Below are 9,181 nucleotides of genomic sequence, written 5' to 3' on the forward strand. Positions count from 1 at the left end.
AAGGTATACTAAAGAAATTGAATTGATATATTTGTGTATATACACATATATATTTATATACCTAAATATATATTTAAAAAATCACATGTCCAACAAAGCCAATGGCTTGGTCGGGCATGTGTTGTCCTACCATGCAAATAGTCCAACTAAGCTAAGTTAGACACTTCGACCGTTGGTCGGACAAGATTATCCCCACCATGGGACCTCGCCACGGTGCGTACTTTGTCTGCCATGATACCGAATAAGGAATTTCAAGGTTGATGTCATATCCAACATTAGGGTCATGAAAAATAGAGTACCAACCCTTGTAGGCAAGGAAAGGCTAGACAAGGAACGAAAGAAGATAATCTCCTAGTCCGACTAGGAAAAGACAACCTACTTTACACACATAGGAATAACCTTAGAAGCAACAAACTAAGCCTCCATCTCTCATTTTCTAGGAGAGGAAAAGACAGAGTAAAGGCTTGGGGCATTTGTGGATAAATAAAAAATCTCAAAGCCAAGTTAGCATGGCAGGTGGGATTATGCCAGGTCAGCCTAAGATGTTGGAAAGAGGACAGGGTAGCCTAAAACGTTTGAAAGATGAGACTTATCCTCAAACTGAGACATTGGGAAGAGGAGACTGATCCTCTAGTTAACAAACGTTCAAATGCAAAGAAGATCAGGATAAGGGATCAAGAGAGATTTGATCCTACCTACCATGATACTCAATTTCAAATACTTTTATCGAAACATACTGTCAACTCCTATATAAAGGAGGCTAGGGATATGCTAAGGTACGCTACACAACTCTAAAACTCACTTTCACTTCCACTTTTATTCTCTGAAGAATATCGACTTGACCGTCGGGGTGTCCCCGGGCTATGAAGGGCTTCCTTCTCCCTTGTTCCTACAAGATTTCTTGGAGGCTTACCGCTTAATCAGCCGTGCCAGCAACTGACATATGGGTCGTTTGATTTTTTGGATCCACAATAAGGAATTAAAAAATAATAAAAATAATCATTTTCATTATACTTTTTCATCCCCACTCATATTTTAAGCTTTTTCACTCTTTTCATAGGAGGGACAACTACACAGTGTAAATCCAAAAATTTGTAATCAATTTATTTGGTCGATCGAGGCCTATGAAAATCCTGCAAGATCACACAGCATCGATCGTGAAGCTAGGGCACCAGTGTGGTTCTGACCGGGGAAGCTCCAACGGTCAAGTCAACGATAGGGGAAATGTTTAGTGAAAGAAGTGAAAGGCTTTTAGAGAGAGATATATGTACCGATGAGTTAAGAGAGTAAATGAGGAGAGGTCATCCTCTATTTATAGTGCTATTGATCACGTAATTAGTACATGTCGACCATACGGATGGGCCTTGGGCTTTGATTGAGCCCATATATACTGCCTGTATTGATCTTATCTTAGGTTTTCCTACCGTTTGGGCTCGACTTGGCCTCTTACGGGCCTAACCTTTAGCGGACGTTAGGCCTAAGTCCTTTGAGAAAAAGGATCTTGCCAAAGTGTTATTTCGCGTTTATCATATATTGGGTTGTGGCCTGTGTATTCACGTTAGATTGTCTCTAGTCTAAAGTCGGTCGGCTAATGGACCGTGGCCTCTTGGGTTTTGATTTAGATACTCGCGGGTCTAAGGTCGGTCGAACATTGGGTCGTGGCCTCTTAGGGTTCGATATAGACTCTAATGGGTCTAAAGTCAGTTAGACATTGGGCCATGGCCTCTTGGGCTTCAATTTAGACTTTCATGGTCTAATGTCGGATAATACCACGTAGTTTGTGATCATTGGCATTTCAAGCTTAAAGCTTAATTAATTGGCATTTAAAGCTTAATTAATTATTGTGGCATATCGCTACTCGATAATCGTGCTAAGATGTGTCGTAATTTCTTTTGACCGATCGACCATGGAGGGAGTTATGGCATTGTTTTGCTAATTTGTCGAGATTTTCTTGGAATTTTGGTGACTCTGGTCGAATCGACGTACCAAAATTTTGATTCGTTGTGGTTTGACGGTTTACGTCAGTTGGGGGGAACATGATATTGTATTGATGGACACTGATGGACAATCAAGACTTTGCAAGGTATTTTTCATTAAATGCCTACTACGTGTCTTCTAAGAGTGAGTTTCGTAAGATTCAATGAGATTTTTGGCGGCTTTTGATGTTCTTCTAAATTCCTTGTGTTTCTATCATATTCTCAATAAATTTTGATAGAATTGATTTGATGCTATTTAAATTCCTTGTGTTTTTATTGTAGGAGTATTTGCATGAAGATATGGATTGAAGAGGCAACGAAATAGCCAAATTAGATGCAAACATACCCTAAATGACCGCTCCAGCGCCCGTAGGCACTCGAATGCGCCAAGCTCCAAATTCAGAAGCAGAAGGCTGGTACTTGAGCCCTCATGACCGCAATAGTACGCAAGAGAGGATCCATTATAACATGAAGATAATTTCTTGCTGCTGGAGTGCTCATCAGCGCTTGAGCGAGCCAAAACTGGCTTGTAGAAACAGAATGAAGATTTTTGGCCGCACGAGTAGCCAGACCGCTGAGCAGACCCTAACGTTGACAACTGTAGAATTTTGATTTTTTAGGATTTCTAACTGATCGGACCTCTAGTTTGAGGTCCTAATATCATCTAATTAGGAGGTCCTAGTGCTTATAGTAATGCATTTGTGTTAAAATAAAGTAATTTTACTCTTATACATGTTTCCCGTTGGTTTTGTAGGAAATCGGGCGTAAATGACTGAATTGATCACCTTTGGAGCTGAAAGAAGAAGCTGAGATTCAGAAAGTGTCCGGACACCCGTCCGGACACCTGTCCGGACACCTCAAGTGCCGTCCGGACGCTTTCTTCACAAATTGAGGCAGAGGCTTCAAAGTTGATGGATGCATGAAGTGTCCGGACACCTGCCGCGGAACTGTAATTTTTCTGCACTACAATTTTAAGGGTATTTGGGGTAACTTATGCTTGTAACCAATGGGGAACGACTTTATAAGGGTAGATAGGTAATTTCTATTGTAAAAAGAGGAGAAAACCCTAAGATTGGGTCTTCCTTCACACAATTCATCTCCTCCAACTTCTTGCCTCCATTGTTTTTCTCTCTCTTTCTCTCTCTAGGATTTTACTTAGTTCTTGTGATCTTGTTTGTAAACATTGGTTTTCATCTATAAAATTGATGTTTATTCTCATTATAATGAGTGGCTAAGTTCTCTTTCTAGTTTCTAGTCCCGAACAGTGGGTGCAAGGTTTCGATTACTCAAGGTATGCTCAAAGAATCGTAGCTTCGATTTCTCTCTTTTAATTTCGTGATAGTTGTGTGATTGGATCTATGGGAATGACATATTTGATTGTATTCTTGGATTGTATAGTCTAGGGATTGCATCTAATGTGTTCGATTGAGAATTGTTAAACCCATTGCATGATTTCCTTAATTAATTGAGTTTTTCATTGCATAGCTATTAATTATGTGTATTGATGATGGGGTTTTGGGTTAATTTAGGAATGTGCATGGGAGAGTTATGGTTAATTGATCTTTGAGTGTGAAACTAGGGTGTTAGCCAAGCCGAGCCCCAAGGGGGAACATTAATCCATAATATTAGGTGCTTATCCCTTTGCGTTCATCGTAGATTAAGAGACCCGATGGCCTACATGCATGAATTGAAGTCTTATATCCCAATTCTCTTTGCATATGCATGATTGATAGTATCACACAATGCATTGTGTATGGTTGTGTGTGTTTGCAATGATACCTTGAGTATGAGAACCGAGTAGCCACCGGGACGAACTAGAGACTAGGTTTTTTTAATTAATTGTTTTAAATCCACTTTGTGCTCACTTTGATTACAAAATCGCTTATGCTACTGAGTCATTCGGCCCATTTCTTTTACTTGCTTTTATTTGATATTCATTGTGTTTATTAGTGTTAGCTAGTCATTTGCATATCATTCACTTCAAATTTGCATTGCTTCCTCGTGGATCGATACCGGACTCACCGGTTTATTACTTGACGATACCCTACACTTGGGGTAAGTACACACACACACTTTGGTGTCGGTCACTAACCCTAAATTATAAATAAGGGGCCACACAATTAGGAAAACACATTATTTTTTGGGTTTTTTGGGCAGCAAACTTCTTTTTCTCCGAGCTTTTGTAAGGATTCAAGAAACTAAGGCTTACTTCTCAACTACAATTCCATCAATCTCAAGGGGTTTTCTTCATCTCTCTTCTACGTATTCTTATTTTTGATTTTTTTTCATAGATGATGGTTTGTAACTAAACTCTATTGCTAGGGCTTGATTTAGCTTAGCATGAGTATTACTAGTATTTCAATTTAATCAGTGCATGATTTTTGGTTTAATAATTCTTGTCTTTAATTTCTATATTTATAGTGTATAATTTATTGGATTGCTTGATCACCAATGGTATTACTAACTTAACCGCTGTATGGGCAAGGGGAATCAAGTATAAGGAACTTAGTATGCAAATTGACTCCTTCAAGATAAACTGGGGAATCACCTCCCCATCGGTATTACTAACTTCACCCGTTAAAACCAACTACTATAGTCGAGCGTCACAAATATGGGCCTTATTCATTTCCATCCCATTGTAAGCCTCAAGAAGTATCACGTTCGTCGAGCTGCCATTGTCAATCAAAATGCATTTAACTTGGTAATAAGAAATTTGGAGAGATATTACTAGAGCATCATGATATGGGTGGAGTAGATCTGACAATTTGTCATCCATGACGATAATGACCTAATCTGTCGCAATAGTGCTTTTCTGCGCCGTTTTTGGTACTGGGTTGGCTTCGTCTCTCTCATGGCGCTTAGCTGCTGTATGCAAAATTCCACTTATCTCTAATCCCCTAGAGATCACATTCAAAGTCCTAGTTGGAGGAGGTGAAGGTGCCTCTCCTTCTTCAATCCTTTTGTTCCATATGGATATTCCTTTTTCAGACAACAAATCTATAAGGTGACTTTTTTTTGAGAAGATCATTAACTTCGTACTTCAAAGAAAAGTAGCTAGGAGTAGTATGTCAAATGTCATTGTGAAAGTCATATAATTTGTTTGGATCTTTAAAGCCGCTACCTTCTTTCTTCCAAAGCCACATGACATTCTCCCCCATTTTCTTCATCACTATAACAGCTTCACTCTCAGCTATTCTAAGAAGATATTTTGGTGCATTCTTCTCGTTAAACCTCTTTGGCCGCCATTTGCCATTTGAATCACTGGCGCTAGTTTGGTCCCTCTTAGGATATTTGTCTTCTTGCCTATCTTCTTTACCTGAAATTGGTGGTTTTCTCTGTGCATCCTCATCTTAAGAAAGTCTCCATAAGTTTTTCAAAGGACGAAATACTGCCGCTAGGCAGGTTGATATACCATTATAGGGTAGGACCAATGAGAGTTGATCCAAAACAAGGACACATACAAGCTTTGAGCGAGCCATGAGGAATGGTCATAGCAAACATTTTCCAATCTATAGTGAGACACATGATCTTCTAACTCATCTGTGCCATTATAAAGCTTCATACTTGGCACGCTAATCTATGCAACAGCTCTATCTCTGATATGTCATTCACAAAGGGAGACCTGCAATAGGAACTAAAATTTAATTTCTTTGCAGTAGGTGAGGCGCTTGTAAGCCTATGAATCCTTGCATTCATTTCAACTATCTGATAGGTCATTTCAGTGTTGATTGCACATTCAGCAAAAGGACCAAGGAAACGCAATGGCGGAGGAGGCCTCTGGTTCGTAGGACTAGTCAGATCAATACGTGACACTCTATTAAACCGTTTTGGGACATCAACTGTTTGGGGTCCCTTGTCTGTTGATGACGATGCATTTTACTGTCCAGGTGTTTGTTCTGGAATAAAATAGTTGTTAAGGGGAGAAGGCAAAATGTTTTTGGGAGGTGTTGTTTCAAAGGTTGGGATTGGAGGTATGTTTTATCACAATATTATTTTCATCCCAACCCAACTTTTATTAGAGCAACTTGAATCAAGAAATCTTACCTTGTAACTTGTTAGTTTCACCAAATCAAGAAAACAAAGTCTCCTCTTGAATTGGTTCAAGAACCACACCTTAACCTAGTAATTAATATAGGGAGATTATAACCTAATTTTGAGTTATTGATCAAAGAAAACTATCAAAGAATAAAAATCCCGGAAACCCACTTAAACCCGCAAACCCTAGGTTCAAAAATTACCTTAATCTTTCTATTTTCTTGTAAAAAATTAAAGTGTGGGGTGTAGTTTCAACTTTGGAGCACCCTTGGCTGGCAGGAAAACTCGCCGGAAGTGGCTGCCGTGAGTGTATAGAGAGAAAGTGAGGTAAAAGTGTTGTTTTGCCTTTTTGTAAAATAGAGAAGCGGGTGCTACTACACCCTTTTCTAATATTTTTTTTAAACAAATCTTCTATTTTTTTTATAACTAAATCCCTTTTATTTTTCATCTTTTAAATTCTTTTATTTTTTTATTTTTCTACTTTGACCTCAATTGTTTCAAGTTTCTTTTTTAAGCCCTTATAACATTTTAATTTCATCCCACACCTCTTATTCTTTTTCATAACTAAGTCACATTAATTAATTAATTAATTTCATTTATTTTTCCTTCATTTTCATTAGGACGGGGTATTACAAACTCCATTTCTTCTTTCATTGCATTCATGCATTCCCTAAATTTAAGACCTGAGAAAGCCTATATAACATATTCTGGCTTAGCCTCACCATCAAGAGGAGCTTTCATGAAAATCTCCTCTTCACTCTCAAATCGATGACGAGAAATATGTTCATGCATAGTCCTACGAGGTTGAGATTTAACTTGATATTGCTCCTCGTGAGCATTTTTAGTTAAAGAGTCGCTCCCACTATTCCCAAGCGGTTAAGATACATTTTCGGTATCCTCAATTGGGTAACTGTTAGTATTTTCGTTTATATTTGATGTTTCATAAAGTTAAAAAAATCTTTATCAACCCCTCCTATCCTCAATTGGGCAATTGTTAGCGCCATCATTGATATTTGCAGTTTCATAAAATTAAAAAAATCTTTATCAACCTCTCCTAATGTAGGGAATTCATTCTCTAAGAATGTCACATCTCGTGACTCAATTTTCGTCAGCCTACCAGCTTCATCTTCTCCAATGAAGACATATCCTTGTTGGAAGTGTCATTGTATGCTATAAAGAAACATTTCTTTCCTCAATCACCTAACTTTCTAAATCTAGAAACAGGGGTATGAATGTAGGTGGCCGAACCCCATGGCCATAAATGCCCTTATTCAGGCTTTTGACCTGTCCATAGTTCATATGGGGTTGACTTGATTGATTTCATTGGCACACAATTTAGTATGTAGGCAACAGTTAACAACGCATTTCCCCAATGTGAAATTGGTAGTTTTGCTTATGCCATCATAGACCTAAGCATGTCCAAAAGGGTTTTGTTCATCCTTTCTGGAACACCATTTTGTTGCGGAGTGTATGGAATAGTTAATTGTCTAGCCATACCCTTTTCATCACACAATTCTTTGAATTGTTCCGATAGATACCCACTACCACAATCACTCCTTAGAGTTTTAATGCTCTTGTGTAATTGATTCCCAAACAACTTCAAATATTTTGTGAAGAATTCCAGTGCATTTGATTTATGAGAAATTAGAAAGATATGACCATATCAGGTGTAGTCATCTATGAAAGTGATGAAATATGAGGCATCGTGTCTGGCCCTCACATTTATTGGGCCATATATATCAGAATGAACTAATTGCAAAGGAAGATTGACTCTTTTTGCCTTTCCAAATATTTTTCGTGTAGCTTGAAACTAAACAATTTTCACATATGGGTAAGTTGCATTTTGCTAATGTCCCCAAATGACCTTCTTTAGCTAGACGATTAAGTCTATCTTCCCCAATATGTCCTAATCTAGCATGCAATTATTAAGGGCATTATTGGAAATAGTAATAAAATATGTAGAATCAACTTTATTCTCATAATCAATGATATCTAATACCATAAAACCACTAAGCAAATAACCAGAAGCATAATAAATATGGTGTAGATATAACTTAACACAATTATTTGTAAAATTGACTTGATATCCCAAATTAAGAAGAACTAAAACTGAAAGTAAATTTCATTGGACTTCATGGGCAAATAAGACATCATGCAAATACAAAGTGAGACCTCCTCGCAACTGCAACTTGCAAGTACCGATCCCGAGCACTTCAGTAGAAGCATGATTTTCCATGAAGATATGACGACTCCCCTTCAGAATGCGACGATAATCTACAAAGGCCGACATCTCCCTCATTACGTGGCTTGTTGCGGTTGAGTCTATAGTCTAAAAATTAACAGTTTCAACCAACATAAGGCTTCTTACTACATACATTAATTTCAAGAGAGATTGAGTGGTTGGAAATTACTTTTGCCTCGGGATATTCACAATAGTGACCCAACTTGTCACATTTAAAACAAATCATTTTAGTCTTGTCTTTCTTTGTGCTGCGCTTTCCACGTTTGAAAGGTTTGTTTTTGGGACCCATGGCATTGTTCTTACCCTTTTGCCATTTGGCCTTACCTTTTTGACAACCAAAGCCCAAAGTTTTGCGTTTCGAAGTCTCGGCCATGTTAGCCTCAGAGTTTGGTTTGTCAGGTAGGAGGCGATCTTCCTCCAGCTCTATATGTTTGGAGACATCATCAAAGGTCTTAATGCTCTCATTGTGAGTAAGGTTTACCCTCATGTGTTCCCATGAATGTGGCAAGGATCGAATGACAGCTTGCACTTGTCGTTCATCTGACAATCCCATAATTCGCTAATCATGTTAGCCATCATGGTTAGGCCCATCAAAGTATGAGGGAACTTCACAAACCAGTCAAAATTGAGAGTTAGCTAGCATTGTTGAGTGGTGGAAGTACTCCCAAATTGTAGCTTCACGGCATTCCACACAGCTTGAGCCGATTTGTGCTTCCCAAAACGAAGCATCAAGTCATTTTGAATCCTACTCAGCATCAATATACGAGCTATGCGATCGTTGCGGTTGCATGCCTGATACTGTTCCATGTCACACCAATGCTGAGTAGTGGTTTCGTGTTCAGGTTCAACCATTGGGTGTGTTCCAATCTCGAGTGTATCTTGCTTTTCAAGCAAATACTTGATCTTATTATACCATATGTCGTAATTC

Source organism: Tripterygium wilfordii, chromosome 7, assembly GCF_013401445.1.
Source record: "Tripterygium wilfordii isolate XIE 37 chromosome 7, ASM1340144v1, whole genome shotgun sequence".
Lineage (NCBI taxonomy): Eukaryota > Viridiplantae > Streptophyta > Magnoliopsida > Celastrales > Celastraceae > Tripterygium > Tripterygium wilfordii.